This window comes from Eriocheir sinensis, chromosome 19, assembly GCF_024679095.1.
Source record: "Eriocheir sinensis breed Jianghai 21 chromosome 19, ASM2467909v1, whole genome shotgun sequence".
NCBI lineage: Eukaryota > Metazoa > Arthropoda > Malacostraca > Decapoda > Varunidae > Eriocheir > Eriocheir sinensis.
Genome location: NC_066527.1, coordinates 16,588,885 through 16,599,193, shown reverse-complemented (window position 1 = coordinate 16,599,193; position 10,309 = coordinate 16,588,885). Strand labels below are relative to the sequence as shown.

The 10,309-nt window shown below is 42.0% G+C and overlaps 1 long non-coding RNA gene across 3 annotated transcripts; it reads left to right on the top strand.

The window, feature by feature from the left end:
• Window positions 1-4,104: 4,104 nt before the first annotated feature.
• On the top strand, window positions 4,105-10,065 carry LOC127000804 (uncharacterized). Of its 3 annotated transcripts, XR_007754531.1 has the most exons (4): window positions 6,178-6,192; window positions 6,399-6,582; window positions 7,488-7,556; window positions 9,788-10,065. It is a non-coding gene; the product is annotated as an uncharacterized LOC127000804 (long non-coding RNA). The 3 variants fall into 3 exon arrangements; XR_007754532.1 differs by lacking the exons at window positions 6,178-6,192; window positions 6,399-6,582 and adding an exon at window positions 4,105-4,138; XR_007754530.1 differs by lacking the exons at window positions 6,178-6,192; window positions 6,399-6,582 and adding an exon at window positions 4,109-4,133.
• The last annotated feature ends 244 nt before the right edge of the window (window positions 10,066-10,309 follow it).

Genomic DNA, 10,309 nt, shown 5'->3' with positions numbered 1-10,309 from the left:
TGACCCTTCTTCTGTACCGCGAACGTGAAAAAAGACTCATTACAACCCGATTAATCTCTTTTTTGGCCTTTGGAAACATTTGATGCAGGAGGAGGAAGCGTCTGAGGTCCATTTTTTAAACATTTCGTCACCCAAAGACACACACATTTACCAAGGCTTTCGTAGGAGTTGTGGCCATTTCCAGGGGTAGTCTTATGGCCCTGGTGGTAGTCTGACCCTTCTTCTGTACCGCGAACCTAAGAAAACACTGCACAAGAACCTGACTGATCTCCTTTTCGGCCTCTGGAAATAGTTTATGCGAGACGAGAGGCGGAACCGTTTGAGTATACCGAGCTTGATCTGTTCTGTCGATCCCGGAAGAGGTTGGCAAGTAGAGAGTGACAGGTTGGTACTTTCAGAAGCTTCCACCTCCCACATTAACTATATACAAAATGTCGAAAAGTAGGTCAATCGGGTTCTGATGAGTGCTTTCTTAGGCTCATGGTACAGAAGAAGGGTCAAACTACCACCAGCGTCATGAAACTACCCCGGAAGAGGCTGGCAAGGAGAGTGACAGGTTGGTACTTTCAGAAGCTTCCACCTCTCAGTCAACTATTGCCAAAGATCGAAAAGGAGGTCAATCGGGTCCTGATGAGTGCTTTCTTAGGCTCATGGTACAGAAGAAGGGTCAAGCTACCACCAGCGTCATAAAATTGCTCCTGGAAATGCCCACAAATCCTACGAAAGCCTTGTCAAATATGTGTTCTTGGTGACGAAATGTTGACGAGTGTAACTTTTGAATCATTTTAAAGTAGGAAGTATCGTTCGGTAATATGTTTTTTTGTTGCCTGCTTTTCCATGTTTCTTTGTTTCTTCCTCATCCTTCTCCTCCTCCTCATCATCATCATCATCCTTCGCTTCCTCCTCCTCCTATTACTACTACGCCGTTGCTTCTTAATCCTAATCCTAAGGCTAATACTCCTCCTCCTCCTCCTCCTCCTTTCCTCCTCCCCCATTCGCCTCCTCCTCCTCCTCCTTCTCCTCCTCCTCAAACACTTTTTTTTTTATGTAACTGATAAATGTGTGTTTGAGAGAGAGAGAGAGAGAGAGAGAGAGAGAGAGAGAGAGAGAGAGAGAGAGAGGTCGTTGGTGTTTTTCCGTCTTGCTTGAAACTTTAATCTGAATTTTGAATAGGTCTCTCTCTCTCTCTCTCTCTCTCTCTCTCTCTCTCTCTCTCTCTCTCTCTCTCTCTGTCTCTGTCTCGTCTCTGTCAATGTCTGTCTGTCTGTCTGTCTGTCTCTGTCTGTCTGTCTGTCTCTCTCTCTCTCTCTCTCTCTCTCTCTCTCTCTCTCTCTCTCTCTCTCTGTCTCTGTCTCTGTCTCTGTCTGTCTGTCTGTCTGTCTGTCTCTCTCTCTCTCTCTCTCTCTCTCTCTCTCTCTCTCTCTCTCTCTCTCTCTCTCTCTCTCTCTCTCTGTCTCTGTCTCTGTCTCTGTCTCTGTCTCTGTCTCTCTCTGTCTCTGTCAATGTCTGTCTGTCTGTCTGTCTGTCTGTCTGTCTGTCTGTCTGTCTCTCTCTCTCTCTCTCTCTCTCTCTCTCTCTCTCTCTCTGTCTCTGTCTCTGTCTCTGTCTCTGTCTCTGTCTCTGTCTCTGTCAATGTCTGTCTGTCTGTCTGTCTGTCTGTCTGTCTGTCTGTCTGTCTGTCTGTCTCTCTCTCTCTCTCTCTCTCTCTCTCTCTCTCTCTCTCTCTCTCTCTCTCTCTCTCTCTCTCTCTCTCTCTCTCTATAATTACCCAATAATGAACGGGCCCGTCTCTCGAAGCGTCTGCATTCATGTGTTTAATTATTCGCGCTCTAATGTGTTTCTCTTTCTCGTGTTTATCCGTCCACTGGTTATTCACGGCGACGAGCGGCAATTGTTGTTCACGTTAATCACTCACACTTCGCTGCCTCGGAATATTTAGTTCAGGTATTATTTCGAAAGTGTAATCTGTCTATCTGTGTGTGTGTGTGTGTGTGTGTGTGTGTGTGGTTGCTCGTTTTCTTTGTTTGGTTTCCTCTCTCTCTCTCTCTCTCTCTCTCTCTCTCTCTCATTTATGTATGGCTTTGCTCTTGAATAAAATTACGTTGGTTGCCTCTTACTTTTGTTTTCTTGTTTTTTTTATTTATTTTTTATTTTCCATCTTGTTTTTTTTCTTATTATTATTTTCTTCGTCTTTTTCGTAATTCCTTATTCCGTTAGTTTCCTCTTGTCTTTTAGTTTCTCTTCTGTTTCTTTCTTTTCCTTTTCTTCTTTTTCTTCTTCGTTTTCTGATTTTTTATTTTTCCTCGTTTTTTTTTTCTCTTACTATTTTCTTCGTCTTCTTTGTAATTCCTTATTCCGTTAGTTTCCTCTTGTCTTTTATTTTCACTTATGTTTCTTTCCTTTCCTTTTCTTCTTCGTTTTCTGATTTCTTATTTTTCCTCTTGTTTTTTTTTCTCTTACTATTTTCTTCGTCTTCTTTGTAATTCTTTATTCCGTTAGTTTCCTCTTGTCTTTTATTTTCTCTTCTGTTTCTTTATTTTCCTTTTCTTCTCCGTTTTCTGATTTCTTATTTTCACTTTTGTTTTTTTCTTATTATTTTCTTCGTCTTTTTCGTAATTTCTTATTCCGTTAGTTTCCTCTTGTCTTTTAGTTTCTCTTCTATTTCTTTCTTTTCCTTTTCTTCTTCTCCTTCGTTTTCTTTTTCCTCACCTTCTCATTCTCATCCTCCTTTTTTTTTTTGTTTCTTCCCCTCTCCGTCCTCTTCAGCCTCCTCACCTTCTCTTCTTCACTGTCCTCATCCTCTTCCTCCTCCTCCATCGTGTCCTTCTAAATAAAAAAAAACTCCTAAATTCGCGTATCAATAAAACTCGCGGGTAATTCAGTGGAAACCTGGAAATGCAGCCCCGTTGGAAACCCGTAAATTATAGACTCGATTCCACAGACTGACGAGAGAGAGAGAGAGAGAGAGAGAGAGAGAGAGAGAGAGAGAGAGAGGAATTTGAACCTCCTTTTGCAACGTATTTACTGAGTGCATGTGTGGGGGGGAGAGGGGGGGGCTTTGTGTGTGTGTGTGTGTGTGTGTTATATTCTCGTTTCTTAAGTAATGGTCAATGCAAATCGTTAGACGTTTCCCAACTAATATAATTCTCTCTCTCTCTCTCTCTCTCTCTCTCTCTCTCTCTCTCAAGTGTGTCTTTTCTTTCCTATACTTTTTTTTCCTTTCCTAGTCATTTTTTGTCCTATTAATGTATGTTTTATTTTTTTATTTACTCTCTCTCAAGTGTGTCTTTTCTTTCCTATACTTTTTTTTCCTTTCCTAGTCATTTTTTGTCCTTTTAATGTATGTTTTATTTTTTTATTTACTCTCTCTCTCTCTCTCTCTCTCTCTCTCTCTCTAATTACCCAACAATGAACGGGCCCGTCTCTCGAAGCGTCTGCAATCATGTGTTTAATTATTCGCGCGCTAATGTGTTTCTCCTTCTGGTGTTCGTTCGTCCACTGGTTATCCACGGCGACGAGTGGCAGTTATTGTTCACGTTAATCACTCACACTTCGCTGCCTCGGAATATTTAGTTCAGGTAGTATTTCGAAAGGGTATCCGCAAGTACTATATATTTGTCTACGGTTAATTCTGTCCGCAAGTATATTTCTGTCTACGATTCTGTCCGCAAGTAGGCTCTATTTCTGTACGATTCTGTCCGTACGTATATTTCAGTCTTCACGTATTCTGTATTTCTCTCTGCAGGGCACCTCTACTCCCGAAATTGACCTCTATCGGCCACCTCTTTTGATTTTTTTTTTGTAGGAGCAGCGAGTAGCGGGCTTTTTTATTATTGTTTCCTTTTTTTGTGCCCTTGAGCTAAATAAAAAAATAAAAAGTAGCCGAGTATATTTATCAAAGACATGAATATTGAACTACAGAATTCCCATATAACAACAACAGTCATTATAAATAGAACAAAATAAAAAGAGAGGGAAGGGGAACTGGTCTCGAACTTTGATTGCAGTTTCATATGTTTCGAGATACTGTTTCGAGCTGGGCGGGAGAGAGAGAGAGAGAGAGAGAGAGAGAGAGAGATTCAGTCAGATACCCAGTCACGTACCCAGTCATTTCTTCACTAAACTCTGGCTGGGTAAGGTGTGTGTGTGTGTGTGTGTTCCATTAGGCATCTCTTAAACCTCCATTTTGCCTATACCATCGGGTCTTGGTGTGTCCTAATAGGCTATTGAATATTCCTAAAGTCGTTGATAGAGTTGGAGGTGTGAACTCTTATTTTCCTATGACCTCTATTAACTAGGGCCTAGGCTGTCAATATCGCGTCCTGTATTTTATTTATTTAAAGTTTTATATCCATTTCGCATGTCTCGGCACCTCAGTTCGCCTGTTTAAAAGCCTCCTAAGATTTACCTCGTGGACTATTTAATGATACCAGTGACGGTTTTACCAGACTTCTGAATCTTGAACGGACAAATCGCCCATGAAAATCCGGTTAGTCTTTTCCGTGGCATTGGGAAATAGTCGACCCCGAGACGTTTGAAAATAATTGAACCACTAAGTATCGTATAGTTTGGTTAAGTATTCCTATTGTTAGTCATTCGTGTGTGTGTGTGTGTGTGCAGGGGGATCAATTGGTAGTTTAGTTAAGTATAGGGGCTTTAAAGTACTCGTTATTGGTTGAGCATTCCTGTTATTAGTCATTCGTATGTGCTTGTGTGTGTGTGTGCAGGGGGGTCAATTAAATAGGCAGTTTAATTAAGTCGAGGGCAGCGTTACCAACTTATCGTACTCAGCCACTCAGCACATCGCATTTTTCGGTTTTTGACTCACAGCTATAGGAAACAAACACCAAGTAACGCTTTTAACGACAACTTCACCTAGAATCGCGTTATCTGTGTGGCTACGAAAGTTTTAGGCCCTAGAACTCTGATGAATGCGATGTTTTGAGTACGATAATATGGTAACGCTGGGACTCGAGGGGCTTAAAAGTACTCGTTATGCTGGACAAGTGTTCTCATCACCACTTAATCACGCGTATAGATAAATGTCAGGTGGTGGTTGTGGCCGGTGAGGGAGGGACTTGGAAGAATAAAGCAATAATGAAGGATAGTTTAAAGGGTACAGTTGTTGGTGTTTAGTGAGTGCTCTCCTGCTGGTTGGTCCACGGGTAGAAGGAAAAACCATTACTCGTCAAGGTTACTTTATTGGGAAAAACATACAAAGGTCATTAGGGAAGACGAAACACACAGAAGACGTGTTTGTGTGTATGAGTCGTATTACAAGACAGTTCGCCGCCCAAGAACACGTATTTGACAAGGCTTTCGTAGGTGGTGTGGCCATTTCCAGTAGTTGTATTAAAGACATTTCGCCGCCCAAGAACACATATTTGACAAGGCTTTCGTAGGCGGTGTGGCCATTTCCAGTAGTTGTATTAAAGACATTTCGCCGCCCAAGAACACATATTTGACCAGGCTTTCGTAGGTGGTGTGGCCATTTCCAGTAGTTGTATTAAAGACATTTCGCCGCCCAAGAACACATATTTGACAAGGCTTTCGTAGGTGGTGTGGCCATTTCCAGTAGTTGTATTAAAGACATTTCGCCGCCCAAGAACACATATTTGACCAGGCTTTCGTAGGTGGTGTGGCCATTTCCAGTAGTTGTATTAAAGACAGTTCGCCGTCCAAGAACACATATTTGACCAGGCTTTCGTAGGTGGTGTGGCCATTTCCAGTAGTTGTATTAAAGACATTTCGCAGCCCAAGAACACATATTTGACCAGGCTTTCGTAGGTGGTGTGGCCATTTCCAAGAGTAGTTTTATGACCCTGGTGGTAGTTTGACCCTCGTTCTTTACCATGAACCTGAAGAAACGCTCATTAGAACCCTACTGCCCCCTCTTTTACCTTTAGAAAGAGCTGATGTGAGAAGCGAAAATCTTATAATACCGGCCTATATGTTTGTGGATGTTGTGGTGTAAATGACATTGAAGTTTTGGTATATGTGGAACAATATGGTAGGTATTATAAGACTTTCGCTTCTCACATCAGCTATTTCTAAAGGTCAAAGAGGGGGTCAGTTGGGTTCTAATGCGCGTTTCTTTAGGTTCACGGTACAAAAGAAGGGTCACACTACTACCAGGGTCATAAAACTACCTCTGGAAAAGCCCATAACTCCTACGAAAGCCTTGTCAAATAGGTGTTTCTAGGTTCAGGGTACAGAGGAAGGGTCACACTACCACCAGGGTCAAAAAACTACCTCTAGAAAAGCCCATAACTCCTACGAAAGCCTTGTCAAATAGGTGTTTCTAAGTTCAGGGTACAGAGGAAGGGTCACACTACCACCAGGGTCATAAAACTACCTCTGGAAAAGCCCACAACTCCTACGAAAGCCTTGTCAAATAGGTGTTCTTGGGCGGCGAAATTTCTTATAATATGACTGTGTAAGAGACGTGGACAGACAGTTGAAGATAAACAATGATAAGGATAAACAATTAGAACGAACAAGACCGTTTCAATGGTTAACGACGGATAGTGAGTGATTACCAAGGAAGAGAAAAGAAGAGGAGGCGGAAAAGTATAGGAATAGGTAAAGATTATGTCCGCAAGTAGGCTATATTTCAGTCTACACGTATTCTGTCTGTATTTCTCTCTGCAAGTAGCCGTCATTTATCAAAGGCATGAATATTGAACTACAGAATTTCCATATAACAACAGTCATCATAGCCAGAATAAAAGAGGGGAGGGGAACTGGTCTCGAACTTTTGATTGCAGTTTCATGTTTCGAGATACTGTTTCGAGCTGGCCGAGGGGAGAGAAAGAGACTGACTGACTTATTGGAGAACTGTCAGTCACTAATTTCAAACGCAAACCAGCTTTTTATAGTTAAGAGGATGGTGATTAGAGCAGTGGTGGTGGTGGTGGTGGGGAGCCATGACGTAATAGTAGTAGTAGGAGGAGGAGGAGGAGGTATATGATAAATTAACAGGAAACTAATAACGAAAGTAAGAAAAGCTTGATCGGTACCTTTTAATTAACTGCAACTGCCAGCGAGTGATTAGTCCTCCCTCGTTTGTGATATAGTGGGAATGTTTGTAAGAGTTTGTGGTCGTGACTACTGAACTACCTGTTGTGTGAGAGAGAGAGAGAGAGAGAGCAGGAGGAAAAGGAAGTGTAAGGGAGGAAGGGAGGGAAATGGAGGAAGGAAGGAAGGGAGGGAGGGAGGGAGGAAAGAAGAGTGAGGGAGGGAAACCGGAAGAAATGTTGAAAGGTTTAAAGAACACGAGAGAGAGAGAGAGAGAGAGAGAGAGAGAGAGAGAGAGAGAGAGAGAGAGAGAGAGAGAGAGAGAGAGTGTGTGTGTGTGTTTTATGTGGTTTTTAAGTCAAAGAATGGTAGGATAAAATTGTTTTAGATAATCTGCAAGTTTTCATAGGGATTTCTTTTTTTGTTAGTTTTATTTCATTGTTTCCTGATTGCATTTTTCCATTTTCCAGCACAAGGCAGCACCCCCTCACCCCCCATACACCTATGAAGAACTATTAGACAACCAGGTGAGCTTCCAGGTGAGACAGAGAGGGAAGAATCAAGGTAATAATGCACATGTAGAGGTGAGCCAAGTGAGGGGTGGAGGGAAGGTGAGACACTTGGGCAATGTAATGTTGGAGGCTGATGACAGGAAGGCTTGAATCAACCCGGTAGCAGCGACAGGCAAAATTTGTGGCTTTACCGTGTAGCAGCGACGGGCAAAATTTGTGGCTTTACCGTGTAGCAGCGACGGGCCAAATTTGTGCCACGATACAAACCCCCCAAAATAGATGATACATAAACTGATCACAAATGCTTTGATGTATATTATGAAATGGTTTGTGTGAGTGATGATTTTTTCTCATTTTTCTCGCTGCTACCGGGCTAAACAGATGCCAGAGGACAAGAAGAGTGGCTGGCTGAGGAGGAAAGATGTAGATGTTGACAGGGAAAGCAAAAAGAAAATGGATTAGGGGAAAAAGAGTTAAAGGAGGAGGAGAGAGATATGTAGATAAGTTACCTTGATATTGAGTGAAGGCAAAAAAGGAACATTGGTTTAGGGGAAAGTTACAAGTATTAGTAATAGGAGAAAAAGATTTGTAAAGGAAAACTGTGGACCAAGTTGAGAAGAAAGCAAAGAAGTAAAATAGGAGGAAAAAACGAAGAGGGAGTCGATATGTGGTTGAAGGGAGAAGGAATAGATTTGTAGAGGGAAGCAAAGAAGTAAAATAGGAGGAAAAAACGAAGAGGGAGTTGATTTGTGGTTGAAGAGAGAAGGAATAGATTTGTAGAGGGAAGATGTGAACTGATAGATGTTAGAAGAAAAGTCAAGAAGAAAAAATAGCTTTGGGGAAAATAAATAAGGTGAGTGCTACAGTGGGTGCTTTTAGATATACTGTTTCGAGCTGGGCAGGGCAGGAGTGAGTGAGTGAGGGAAAATAAACAAGGTAAGGGAAAGATTTATAATGAATGTTGAGAAAAGGAAACATAGATTAGGATTAAAGACATGTTTGCAGCAAAGCGGTAAAGAATGGGTCGAGGAAGAAAAATATTGATAGGAGAAAGAAGCTAAAGACATTGATATTGATGAGTAGAAAGAAAGGAAGGAAAGATGAGATTAATAAAGGAAGGATAAATGGAGGAGGACTGTTGCAAGATGGAGTGATAGCAAAAAGGAAGAAACTTTAGGTGAATTGAGAGGAAGATTGTAGGATAAAAGGAAGGTAGAGGAAACTTGGGTGAATTGAGAGGAAGATTGCTGGATAAAAGAAAGGTAGAAAGGGATATTATGGATTAACGAGTAGAAAGATAGGTGCACAGTGAAAAACAGATTAGCAAAGGAGGGATTGGTTGGGACTTTGGAATGGAGAGAGGAGTTAAATAATCCATAATACTGGATGTAAAAATAGATTGACAGGAGAGACATGGATTAGAAGAGAATTAGATTGTGATGTTGGTGGAATTAACAAGACTGGGAGACATTAGTGAAAGAGAAAGACCAGACATAGGGGAAGGACATTATTGAAAAAGACCAGACTGATAGTGGAAGGGCATTGGTGAAAGACAGAAGAATGACCAGACAGATAGTGGAGGGACATTGATGAAAGACAGGAAAGATCAGACATAGGGGAAGAACATTGGTGAAAGACAGAGGAATGACCAGCCAGATAGTGAAAGGACATTAGTAGAAGAAGGCAGAGGAAGGACAAGCCAGATAATGAAGTAGGGAGAGGGAAGGAAGTCTGGGAAAGAGTTAACCCGTCCACTGCAATTGGCACAGATTTGGCTTTTACTGGTAGCCTGGTAACATATAGTCCCATGTCTTTCTCTGCCTCTGTGGTGAATAGTGGAGTGTTTCCCATGTGGTATTGGTGCAGGACTTGACATTTTTCTTCATTGAATTGTAGCAGCCACTTTTTGTTCCATTCCCGTAGCTTGGTGGTCTTCTTGTAGGAAATCCACACTCAAGGGGTTAAGAAAGGTGTGAAGTGGGAGGAGATGGTTAAAAGAAAGCAAGAGAAAATGAGAAAAATGTGCAGATGAATAGAGCAAAGGATGGCTTGGGTGAACTAGAAACAGAGGAAAGGTTACATCAGTGAAGGAAAGTCAGGAAGTGCAGAATTTTTAACTTGTTTCTGTAGCAGGAGGATGTGGGAATTTTAGTTGTTGGGTATTTTTGTTGTATAACCCTTGTCTCCATCAGCATGGTTATATTTATGGAGTACACAAAGGGTTAAGTTACGGGTATTGATTCCAAACCGTCTATCAGGTTCCCCGATGCTGCTGGTGATGTGACACAGTGTGGACCTCTGCTGCATCTCCTCACCTCCCTGCTGCTGGACTCCGCCTCCCTGGCCTCCACCACCAGCCCCAGCACTCCTACTACAGTGGCTCCCATTCACTGCCTTCGCCACTCCCACCGTCTGTCTTTGCAGCATCCAGCATGTCACCGTCAGACTCGTTGGCTGGTTGTGACGCCGGTAAATGAGCAGCTTGAGCACCTTAGAGTTCGAAGGACTCCCAAACTTTGCATTTTCTTTTTTTTTTTAATAAAAATTTTGGTGGAGGTCATGTTGACCTTTCCTCCGGAGACTCTTTGAGGTAAAAAAAAATGCTTACACTTCTTGGTTTATTTCAACATTCCTGATAGTTTAAAGCTTTGGTACTCACCTGTGATCCATCAATGACACCTGCCTTTGCATGGTCCTTTACCTCTTGCTTTCCCTTCCCTCCATACCCCAGAATATTACCACATTCCTTCACATTGATGTGCCCTTTCAAGATATCATTG